Genomic DNA, 13493 nt, shown 5'->3' on the forward strand with positions numbered 1-13493 from the left:
TCCATGTCTCATTTGTATGAGTCTACTCACTATGCTTTTTTTGTCATCAATTTTTGATCGTCTTAAATGGTGGTTTAAAGTTTGCTTGGTTATTAATTTTATGCATCTAAATGCTGCACAAAAAGCAGATGAATGTCTTAAGTATTTGGGGGATTTTTCACCACTACATCATCATTTAATACATGCTTGTGTCAGGCATTAAAGTGATTGCAGAGTGACTTTTTTTTCTCCTTCCTAAAGTAAAGATATAAGAATCTTGCATAACTAAATTTAAATGTGAAGTTTTATCCACTGGGGTCTTAAAGTCCACAATCACCAGAAAGCTTATTTCTGTCTTTATTTATTCCCATGTCATTCTAAACCTGTATGTCCTTAAAACATGCAATATGTTCTTATTTAATTGTAATTCACAGTGAATCTTTGCTGCAGCTCTTGAATCTCATTTGGAATATAACAGAGTATTTCTTGTAGTTTTATAGTATGTATTTACGTTGATTTAGCTTGTATACTTAGATTTTCAGTGTAGTTTGTATTATGTGCTTTTTTCTTTTATTTCATTTTTTTTAAACCTCTTAGAAATACATAATCTTTTTCCGATATCAATTAGCAGTGATATTTAAGCAGCAATTAAGTACTATTTCTTAATATTTTCATTTAAAAAAATTTTGTAAGTTCTATTATTTTATTTTTATCCAAATGGCTTTATTTATTATTATTTTTTTTTGGTTTGTTTAAATTTTTCTACTTCATCAAAAAAAAAATTCAGTTAGTTGCCAAGGCAACATTTCTAACTAGTTTTTTCAGTTTATATTTTTCATCCAATATTTATATTTTATATCAGTTTTTATTCAGTTGACAAAAACAATTTGTAATAGTTTTAGTTAACAAGATGTAAGTTATTTGGACAACTTATAAGCCTTTTGCTTGTGTCTGTCTGTGTTTCTGTGTGTGTGTGTGTGTCTGTATTTCTGTGTGTCTATCTGTGTGTGTTTGTGTCTCTGTTTGTTTATCTGTGTGTTTGTGTGAAACTATTCCTTTAAGCCACAGTATGTGTTATTGCTGGTTTTCTGAGTGAGTTGTGGTGGTACTGCAGTGCAGCTGTGGAGTTGATCTGGTTGCATCAGTATAATCTGTGACCGCGCTCTGATTCATGAGCTCACTTAATGATTGAATTGATCAGTATAAAGCAGAGAACAGTCCTCTCTCTCTCTCTCTCTCTCTCTCTTTCTCTCTCTCTGTCACTCTCAGCCTGCACAAGGTCCGCTGTGAGTGTGTTTCTGTAAAGATGCCGTTCTGATGTCCAGGTGTGTGTGTGTTCAGGATGCATTGCTCGCTGGCTCTGCGCTGTCTGTGTATCTGTGTGCTGCTGTGTTTGTGCTGTCGAGCGTTTGAGCTGCAGGACACCATCCATGCTCTGATTGAGGAGAACATCCACCTCCACGACCAGCTGGAGAACCTGACGAGAGCCCTGCGAGAGCTGCGGGAGCTTCTGTTCCAGCACAGCGACGGTACTGGACTCTTTCAAGTGTTTACTCTCTTAACACTTCATGCATTACCTCTTTGAAGTGCAGAGTAATTAAACAGTTGTTCTTGATGTGTTTTACTCCAGATCACACTCATGAGCATGATGAGGAACTTCAGCATCTCTGGGAGGAATGGTCACAGCACAGTGAGTTTCAGTCTCATATGTGTTATTAAATGCTTTTAATAAACTGCCTTTAAATAAAAAATAAGAATAAGAGTTATCTTTATATTTTTGAGAGTTTTGGCCCTCTTTATGTCCCCCTGCTTTATATCGACTGATTGTGTAACGATGGAAACAGGACACTGCTCATCAATAATAGCACGTGTACTTCCTGTGACCATATAAGGGCGGGAATCATTGATTGACAGAGCCCAGAGGAATGGGGTTTATAAACTTACCTGCATTAAAGTGAGCAAAAGTGACAGTAAAGACATTTATAATGTTACAAAAGATTTCTGTTTCGAATAAATGCTGTTCTATTGAACTTGAAATGAATCTGTTTCCACAAAAATATGAAGCGGCACAACTGTTTTCAACACTGATAAGAAGAAATGTTTTTTGGGCAGCTAATCTGCATATTAGAATGATTTCTGAAGGAAAGCATTGTGTTTCACAAAATTGTGTTTACGATTAAATGCAGAAGAGACTTATTTCAAAAACATGATCATTTACTGCATACGATTTTAAGATTGAGTTGATGCTGTTTCTGCTGTTGCAGATTATATTTTAAAGCAATTGTAATTCATTATGTAATATTTTATTACATAAAATATTATATAATAAATATCTGTGATCCAGTTGATTCAGGTGTGACAGAGAAGATTTAGGATGTCCTGCAATACCAGAGTTTAAAAACTGCAGTGTAAGAGATCTAAGGCTTTTGAAGAGGACATGAAACTGTTCACTTCAGTGATGCCTATGAACATAAGATAATAATACATTAAATGTAATGCAATGTTAATTTGTGTTAAAATTATCTCATAACACCCCCGTTATCATTTATCACTATTTTACTATGATTTATACTAGTATTATTCATATTTTGAATTAGCTTTAATTTTTTATTTTCATTTGTCTAAGTGATTTAATGTTTTTTGAAATTTGTATTTTTAGATTTCTATACATATACATACACGCATGGCAATTTTAGTCATTTTAGTAGTTATTTCAGTTAGTTGCAAAGGTAATAAAATGCTTTTTCTGTTAATGACTTAACAGGTGTTCAAATGTGCAGTAATTGATCGACTGAAATGTGAACTCTTGTAGGCATCACACCTGAGACTCACCTGTTGTTGGAACACGCTCTCTGTGGACATGACCTCCATGGCTCCGCCCCCTCCAGTTCAGGACACGCCCCATTAATCATTATGGCTTTTATAGTTCTTGCACACTTTCTTATATGAAGTGTGTATGCAGACTTACAGTGAGATGAGACTATTCAAATACATTTGACAATCATTCAGAGCAGATGAATCCAATCCAATGTGGATCAACACTGTGTCAATCCTGAAGTTTGGTTTTGGACAAAAAAAGAAGGACAGTACAGAGTAGTTTATCAGGTGATAGTTTGAGGCCAGTGTGTGTGTTTTTTCACCTTACACATTCTTGTCAGAGAAGTTTTTAATGCAACTCATTTTTAATTCAGATTGCTGCAGTTGCAACACATCGGGCTGAAACTCTTGATGAAGTTTTAGTATTAAATTCTTTTTAACTGTTCATTGTCTTGTCAGTGACTGACTGTCTCTATATTAATTTATATTAAACAATTCCACATGCAATCAATGAAAATCAAGTCTAAATGTGTATTTAACTTTGTTTGGTAATGTTGCATGTTTTTAATAAATGTACAAATGAATACAAGGCATGAAATTATAATTTTTCCAAATTCAGATTTTGTTGTGAGAACATTTTTATTGGGTATGTAAGCAACAATTCCAATTGAGAATCTACATTTTTAACCAAGTACGGAAAACTGAAAAACAACACAGCAAAACGGAGGACGTGTTCAGATAAGAAGCGGATTATGATGAAGCCGACAGAGACGAGATTACTGACCCTTGAATTTGAGAGGTGAATTTTCACAAACAGAAATGGCAGAGCATTGAGGTAATCAGAATTCCAACCTTCTGACACGGAATGTTCACATGTTTTAAAATTCCTCGTAGAACTTTAGAAATAATATAAAACAATAGTCTTGGTACAGTACGACTTTAGATTATTATCATTAATACTATAAACAAAAATAAACAGGATAGAAAAATAAAAAACAGATTGAAAAATGCAATATATTGTTCTCTGGAACACCAAATTTACAAATAAAATAAATCAACTATCAACCGTACGAATACTTAGCATACGGACAATTAAGTTACCTGGAGAGAAACTCCGTCACAACAGAGAATTCGGTTAAAAGCGCGTTTGTAACATTTAAATAACATTAAATTAGCAAAAAGGGACCCACTGTATACATCAAAGCCTGCAGACTTATACACACGGTCATGAAAAAAAGCTTTGACCATTATTTGCGAATGATAATGCACTTTCTGACATCAGTTCTAGTTACAGAAATGTTTTCCCTTATAAAAGGCATTAGTTGATTTTTGGGCTAGTGAAGTGAAGGTACAAAACTGTTCTGTACCACAGAGGAGAGGACACACGCTTATTGTGTAGTGCATTCAACATGCAGGTCTGCACAGATGTGCAGCTAACGCTCAGACTGAATGCCACATCTGGATTCAACATGGATTTCGGCCGGTATTTCTGAGAGCACAAGTACAACAAGTACACAAAATACACTAAAATAATTCAGAATAACACGGGCACTAAACAAAAGCATTGACTTTACAACAGCTTCAAATGAGCACCATTGTAACCAAGATAAACCTGTAATGGGTGAATCTCACAAAAAAGTCATATTTTACCCAAAATGTTAAAGAAATACATAAGCTGCTGTGATATTTTGTGCTTGAGAGTAATAACTATGGATATTGCAAATAATAATTTTGAGATAAAAAGTTGCAATTATTTTTGTTTGTTTGTTTATTCTGCAACAAAAATTGTAAGATACAAACTCAGAATTCTAACTTTGTCGCAATTTCGTGTTAGCATTACGATATTTTGTCTTTTTAACTCAGAATTTCAAGTTAACATCTTCCCAATTCTGACTCTTTTTTTTTTTTGGCACATTAAAAAGATAAAAAGTCACAATTATTTTTATTTATTTATTTATTTTCTATCAGAAACAAGCTTCAATAAGAAATGCCTTTGTCGAAAAGTGATTTATATTATTCTCTTCAATAAAAAAAGTTAAATTACAAAAGATAAAGAAATTAAAAGTACATTTTGCATAGTCAAAAGAAAGCCTTGTGGGTCCACTTCTTGCATTTCTTGACAATTAAACACATTTTTGTCTGAAATACGTCTAAATAAGACTGTTACACTGTAATGTTTTTTAGCAATTCAAAAATTCTGTATAACTGTAATAATCTTAATAGCAAAACAACCAAAACACAAGTTTACAAAAGTAACTATGAAATATGTCAAAATGAATTTTTTTGCAGGGGGTAAAAATGTGCTTGTCATAAAAATGTCACTATGCAGATCTTCAAAATGTGCTTTCCTTCTCATTTTGGGTGAAATATGACCCAGACCTGTTCTCATGAGGGATTCACCCTTATTAACCCTTCCAACAAGACTCAAACCCATTTGATTGAGACACGCCCCCTTAAAGTGACAGGCTGTTTTATAAACAAGGGTCATGTATGTTGATATTCACAGGTGTATATGCACCTTCACCAGTTCACTGATCTGTCCCATAAACACACACACACACACACATTCACAGTCACTTTCAAAGCTCATTTACACAAACACACACACACACACACTTCCCTGTCTGACGGAGTGTTAGAATAACACGTTTGAATGACAACACCCCTGAATAACCTTCCTTAATGAGACACACTAAATAGTATAATCAATAATCTTTTTTTCTTTGTTTTCCTATTGCACGTTAGCATTTCTTTCTTTTTCTTGTGACAAAATTACAATAAAAAATATCAGTTAAACAATAAGTGTATATGTTCATATTATACCTCCCAATGATCTTAATTCTCTTCAATAAACTGTTGATACTTATTGTAACAGTAGGAGTATTATAATAACTTATTATTATTATTATTATTAATTTGAAAGAAATCAAGCACCAAAGAAACAGGCTGACAGAAAGAGAAGAGAGAAAGACAAGAGATAGAGAGCTTGACAGTTTCTACAGCCCGGATGTCCTGAGTGTTCCTCCCTGCGAGATGATTGGCTTGTTTTCTAGAGGAGTCAAATCTGATTGGACATCCGTGGCAGGTAAAGGCAGGATTTCCTTTAGACTGTAGACATCTCTAGTGCTAACTCCCCCAAAGCCCCGCCCACACCACTTCTTTCTGTTTCTGCAGTCCAATCAGTGGCTGAATGCTGAAGGGGGCAGGCTGTGGGGGGTTTGATGAGTGCACACACACTCACAATCTCACACACACACACACACACACACACACACACTAAAGGAAGCACACAGGTCCGACTTCGATGTGAAAGCGTGATGAGGCCGTTGTCTTTGGTAGGTTGTTTATACGTACGACAGGAAGTAAGGCGGGGTCAGACACCCGGAACAGGAAGTCAGCATGTTGCCAGCGCCCGTTTAGTTGCTGTGTAATACAAAGCACATGATCAGTGATGTCATGCATAAGTACATCTCAGAAATAATTATTTACTATAATAATACTAGATTAAACTTGAGTGGCCTTTTTAAATTATTTTGGTTAAAATAATGTAAGCAATATATTTAGCTGAGATGTATTTTTTTTATTGTTTTATTTAATTATTATTTATTATAATAAAGAACCCTAAAAATGACCTGAAAGTCACATTGTTGCAACAAAACTTTTGTTTGTGTGTGTTTTCAAAAGCAGAGGTTTCCTGCTAACTTTGCCAGTCTTATGGAGGAAAGAACTATTGAAAGCATCTAATAATCATGTTTTTAAAAATGCATTATTAAAATCTATTTACATTTATTTCAATTAAAATACAAATGTATTTAAATGTATAATTTATTTACATTTGGATAATCAGGCGAAAAAGTAACTTCATATAATGTTATATCTTTTTATTTTGATCTTGTTGGAAGCAGATCAAAAGTGTTTGTTTTTCATTCCTTGTTCTTAGTTCCATATGTTCAAGTCTGTTTCTTGCACATGTTGTAAAGGGTGCTGTGGGTGTTTTGAAGTTAAGGTTGCTAATGTGTTCTGGTTAGTTAGAGAGAGATTTTTGAAAGCAATACTCACCCAGCAGTCGTCTCCTAACACATCCGGCTCCAGCGTCTCTCCGGTCCATGCCTGAAACCGAACTGCATTCTGGGATGGAGGCTCAGAGGGGGCATGGCTCCAGATTGTCACGTTCAAGCAGTGGATAGTGATTCGTTGCTCCGCTCCGGCGCTCAGCATCTGGAGGAAGTTCATCTGAACGCGTCCGACACTGAACTCCAGCTGCAACCAGCCGACGACGCAGCATGATTATAAACAGATTATGAACTTATTTTCTAAACATATCACCTCGAGCCACAAGGATTTATCAAATACAAAGCAATGCAGATGATCTGAAAGCTGAACGTTCTGAACCTTGGCTGTGGTGATGGGCCTGAGGCAGGTGCGTCCGCCTCCGGTGAAATTGCACGTCACTTCTATAGAATCTGAGGAGCAGCCCAGGTTCGGGTCGATCCAATAAGTGCCTGAAAAATTACAAAACACACATTGTAGCAAAAACATAACATGCAATTTAAAAATTATTACATCTGTCTACAGATGCCATTGGTGGGATTTAGCACTACAAAGAAACTCAACACGCACACACCATCGTAGAGCGTGTCCCGGCAGCCGTGCAGGTCTTTGCAGAATCGAGCGGGATGATCTCGTGTGCCCAGCGGGTTCTTCAGGTTGTGGACCAAAGAGCTCAGGTAATGGAGAGTCCGCAGGATCTCTGGAGCCTGATCCAGCATGGGCATGTCCATCAGCCCCCGAGCCTGAGAGAGTATTGAGACCTCCTTTAAAACACGTTTTACACAGCTAACAACAGAACAAATCTTCTAGTCATGTTAATAGAATGTTCATTCATATGTATCTCGGCTTTACTAATGTTCCCAAAACATTAGTACAAACACATTATTTATACATTGCATTATAATTGCAATGTTTTGTTTTTTTCAGAAAGGTGTCAGTTGGACGTTCATCTAACATTTTTTAAATGTTACTTCTTTGTCTCGGAATGTTCAGATAACATTTAAAAGTAACATTCCCATAATGTTTGAAAAAACTAATTCTAAAATAGAATCCCCCCACAAACACACAACCAAAAAAAAAAAAAAAAAAACTGGATGCATTTCGTTTTTTTTTTTTTTTTTTTACTTAATAGGAATATTTTACAAAAATGTTCTTAGAACATTGTAAATGTGCAGTATTTCAAATACACAGGCCGTGCCCTCTGTATCTATATATGTGTGTGTCTGAATGATCTCACCTCTATTTTCTGTGTGTGTGTCTCCATAAAAACTGGCTGGGCCGATCCAAGACCAAAATCCTGTTTCTAAAACATACATTCATATAAGCAAACTAAAAAACAGATGTACTGAGTATATCTTAAAATATATATTTTTATTATTATTGTTTAAATTTTTTTTTATGTTTTTTTTTCTTCTTTATTTTGAAGTCTACCAGGGGGTGGGATGGGTTCTAAATTTGCACAGTTGCTTTTTGTTTTATACTACCGTTACCAGAAGAAAATTTCAATAAACAGTTGTTAAAACTGTTAGAATTGTTAATTGTTAGAATCAATTAATAAATAAATCAACAAATAATTAAACAAAGAATAAATAATCAAACTACATAAACAGAGTTAGCGAAAATTCTCACCAAAGCCAGTGGGATTCCCGGCGGACCCTGTAGAGAAAGACATAATAAAACAATTGATCATAACTATCATGATGAATTCTACTGACCTTTTCTTAAACAAAGTAGAGATAAGTGTGTGTGTGTGTATGTGTGTGTGTATGTGTGTGTGAGGGGGTGTTTCTGATAGAGTTTATTAAAAGAAAGAAGTGTGTGTTGTACCGGAGGTCCACGGGGTCCAGGAGAACCCTGGAAAAACAAGCAAATAAACAAGTTAGAAACAAACAAGTGGCCTTAAATAAACAAGCAGCTGATGACGAGAAATGCTGTGTCTTCGGCTGTAGACTCACTCGAGGTCCCTGAACACCCTGTGTGAAAAAAATAATGTGCTTATGAGAAACCTGTAAGATTTCCTGTGACATCAAGATCTGAAGAGAAAGGATAAATCATGTCTCACCATCTCTCCTTTGCTGCCAGGGTCTCCTCTCGGGCCCTACAGAGACGTCAGTGTGAGAGCACAGGTCAGCTGAGGATCAGACAGCAGTATGAACACACTCACTATTCAATATAGTTGTGTGTTGAAGTGACTTATACTCACTGGACTACCGATAGGGCCAAACACACCGACAGGTCCAGCTAAACCCCCTCTACCCTGAGAACAACAGGAAATATTACAACAAAAACACTAGAAAATCTGCCAAAATTGGCAGACTAGTTATTGGTACATACTTATGTATGACAGGATAAATGGATGGATGGATGGATGGATGGATGGACGGACAGACAGACAGTCAGACAGACAGACAGACAGTCAGACAGAAAAATCAGACAGACAGAAAGTCAGACAGAAAGTCAGACAGAAAGTCAGACAGACAGTCAGACAGACAGAAAGTCAGACAGACAGTCAGTCAGACAAAGTCAGACAGACAGACAGACAGACAGAAAGTCAGACAGACAGACAGAAAAATCAGACAGACAGAAAGTCAGACAGACAGTCAGTCAGACAAAGTCAGACAGACAGACAGACAGACAGAAAGTCAGACAGACAGTCAGACAGAAAAATCAGACAGACAGAAAGTCAGACAGACAGTCAGACAGACAGAAAGTCAGACAGACAGTCAGACAGACAGAAAGTCAGACAGACAGTCAGTCAGACAGACAGACAGACAGAAAGTCAGACAGACAGACAGTCAGACAGAAAGTCAGACAGACAGAAAGTCAGACAGAAAAAGTCAGACAGACAGACAGAAAGTCAGACAGACAGTTAGACATACAGACAGACAGACAGTCAGATAGAAAGTCAGACAGACAGAAAGTCAGACAGACAGACAGAAAGAAAGTCAGACAGACAGAAAGTCAGACAGACAGTCAGATAGAAAGTCAGACAGACAGACAATCAGACAGACAGTCAGACAGTCAGACAGAGAGTCAGAAAGTCAGACAGAAAGTGTGTGTGTGTGTGTGTGTGTGTGTGTGTGTGTGTGCTCACCATGCTGCCCTGCGGCCCTTTTGGCCCCTGAATGCCCTTTAGTCCAAAGTCTCCTGGAGGCCCCTGAAAGAACAAGCCAAGCATCAAGCTCACATGAACAAACACACAAACACACAGCTGTGCCTAACCCAACATTAATGCTAGTGTGTGTATTATGAGGAGCACTAGAGCATTTATGGAGTGGAACATTATTAAACGTGTCAGGACCACAGTTTTTGTGAATGAATGAATCAACCACAGATGCTTGTCCTGTTTGAGCTCATGGCTGTGTCTTTCAGAGAAAATCCTGCTCTGTGACAAAAATACACATCAGTGTGAGCGTGAATTATGATGTGTGGATGAAAACACGCTTCCCAGAGGAAGGAACTCTTTCAGAAAGGATAAATCTCATCTCTGTTTGTTTCTCTTGGGCAGGCGTACATGGACGAACACAATTCTGTTTTTCACCCTGAAGAACTGTCTAATTCGGATACCTGGCAGTGGGTGATAAAACTCACCTTCGGTCCAAACATTCCCAGCATCCCTGGAAAGCCGGGTTCACCGATGTCACCCTAAATCAAAGATTACTATTATTAGGATTCTTGTTGTAAGCAGGATACAGTCAGTAGGAGAATTTAGAGTGAATAACAGTATTTATGGGCTGTTTCAGTGTATTTTTGTCTGGGAGTAGCACTCACAGGTTGACCTTTAGGACCCCGGTCTCCCTGAGATCCAGGAAGACCCATTCCTCCCTTAAAACCTCTCTTTCCTGAAGGGCCAGTGTGACCAGGAAGGCCCCTCTCACCCTGTTCATTCACAAATAGAACAAATACATACATCAAAATGATCCAGTCGAGATACATAATAATATATGGAATATACTTTTTTATATATATTTTCAATCTTAATTATAAATAAAATAAATAAATAAGTAATAAATATTATATTGTTTTCAAAGGTCTTTATTATAAATAAATATGTAAATATATTATGACTGTGTATTATGATAAACACACACACACAAACACACACACACACACACACATATATATATATATATATATATATATATATATATATATATATATATATATAAATATATATATATATATATTTTTTTTTTTATACCTGTAGTCAAATTTTCTTCAATTATTTTTTTATTTTTATTTCTAGGATGTTAATAAACAAATAAACAAAACATACAAACAAATAAATAAATAAGTGATAATCATGGTAAAATTTTATCCTCTGACCTTTGGACCAAATGATCCCTGTGGGCCTGGTAAACCGATAACGCCAACTTTTCCAGGTGCCCCAGGTTTACCAGGCAAACCAAACTCTCCATCATCTCCCTGATCACCCTACAAGAAAGAGTAAGAGAAAGATGCATTTAATGAACTTGATAACAGATCATACATCAGGAATCCCAGATCTGATGATGAATTCTTACTGGTATTCCTCTGCTTCCATCTTTCCCTGGGATTCCATCCATGCCAGGAACGCCCTCCTGTCCTTCTCGACCCACGGTGCCCCTCGGGCCGGGTAACCCAACAACACCCTGATGAGAGAAAACAGTAATTAAGGAAGACAGGGAAAAGCTTAAGCAAATGTACTAGTTATGAAGGATAATGCTGGTTGAATTTCACAAAAATAGTCAAAAAAATTGGGGTCATTATTATATAAAAATAAAGTATTATATAATGCATATGTAAATAATATGTAAATAATTATATAATATGTAAATAATATAAAACATATTTGTTTAATATATATATTATATAATATATGTATTATATTGCATTAAGATATTTCCCTCATCCTTTTAAATACTGTAATAATAGATTACTACTGTAGATTATTCATATATACATTTTTTAAGTACAATTGTTATTATACATCTCAGTATTGTTTTGCATATAGCATGCCTTTTCAGTGCTGATTTTCTGATTTTAGTAAAACAAAATTATTAATGATGAGAATGGGGATGGGGGGGTCTTAATTTTCATGCAGCATTGTAATTTTTTTCATTTGGCAGATGCTTTTATACAAAGTGACTTCCACTTACTGTCCATTCAAGTCACTTTATCTGCATCTGTGTGCTGCTTGGGAACTAAACCCATGACTTTGGCAGTGATCATTTCTTTGAAATTTAAGTTGAAATTAGGCTAAAATGAAAGCGTTGTGTCCTCTTACCAATGAGCCTCGGCTGCCGCGCTCTCCCTGCTGACCCTGTTTACCCTTCTGACCCTTTGAGGCACAGAGAAAGACACAGAGAATAACAAAATGTGAGTAAAAGAAGTAATGCCAAGATGAAAACCATAGGAACAGAAGTAATCGTATACAGCATGAACACACACATACATCTAACCCATTTTGCTGAAGTATGTGATAAGACACAACCACATGTTGTTTATGGCTGCCATTCCAAAACATAAGTAATGAAAACCGAAATCCTGGAAAAGATACAACACATGCTAACACGCATATAAGCTGCAATCATAGAGTTACCCGTTCTCCTTTGGATCCTTTAGGGCCTTGTATCCCACGTGGACCAGGATCACCCTAAAAATGCATTAAAAGAAATAAACAAAATTGTGTTTGTTTGCGTATTTGAGTGCAGGTGTGTCTGTAATCATGATCTGATAATCACATTACTGTTTACTCACAGGTAGACCAGGAGCACCCGGTTTGCCTCGAAAACCATCAACACCTTGCTGACCCTGCACATACAAACCAGTATTATTATAGTTAATAACTAAAACTAACACCATTAATAACATTTTTATTATACGATGTACTTTAACTGAGCTTCATATAAAATACAAAAAACTATTTATTTCAAAATTTTACAAAGCCAAAAATGTATGAATTATTAGATTTCCTATTTAAATTGATTTTATAAAACTATATATGAAACTATATATGAATTTTACACACACACATATTTATATATAACAAAAACTAAAATAACTAATAAATTAATAATGTATATTTTTTATATATTAACAATTAATGACAACTAAAAAAAAATCTGAAGAAAATCTGAAGAGTGTTGTTTGTTCAATCTCACCATTCGATCTGTATAAACGCCTAAAGTATGATCAATATTTATGATAACAGTGATGCTTTCCTTAGCAAACACTGCTAATTATATTTGGTAACACTTTAGTATATGGACCAAATTTCACTATTAACTAGTTGTTTATTAGCATACCTATCAATACTTTATTAGCTGTTTATTAGTATTTATAAAGCACATATTCAGCATGTCCACATTCTACATCCCCAGTCCTACTCAATACCTAAACTTAACTACTATTATACTAGCTATTAATAAATGGCAAATTAGAAGTTTATTTAGGCAAAAGTAGTAGTTAATGGTTTGTTAATATCGAGAATTGGACCTTAAAATAAAGTGTGACCTTATATTTTATAAAGTCTCTATCAAAAGTTCTATAATCTAATTCAAACATACATCTCCACTCAAAGCATATTTTTGCTGGCGGATATTTTAGTTTGAAAAGAAACTAAATCAAAACCATCTTGAAATGGTTTTAATCTTAATGTGATCTAT

At 35.6% G+C, this 13493-nt stretch overlaps 1 pseudogene; it reads right to left on the minus strand.

Moving 5' to 3' along the window:
• Positions 1-3421: 3421 nt before the first annotated feature.
• The window catches only part of LOC113097267 (collagen alpha-1(XXVII) chain A-like), a 54886-nt pseudogene continuing 44814 nt past the window's right edge, over positions 3422-13493 (minus strand).

The sequence above is a fragment of the Carassius auratus genome, unplaced genomic scaffold (assembly GCF_003368295.1).
Source record: "Carassius auratus strain Wakin unplaced genomic scaffold, ASM336829v1 scaf_tig00216167, whole genome shotgun sequence".
Classification (NCBI taxonomy): Eukaryota; Metazoa; Chordata; class Actinopteri; order Cypriniformes; family Cyprinidae; genus Carassius; species Carassius auratus.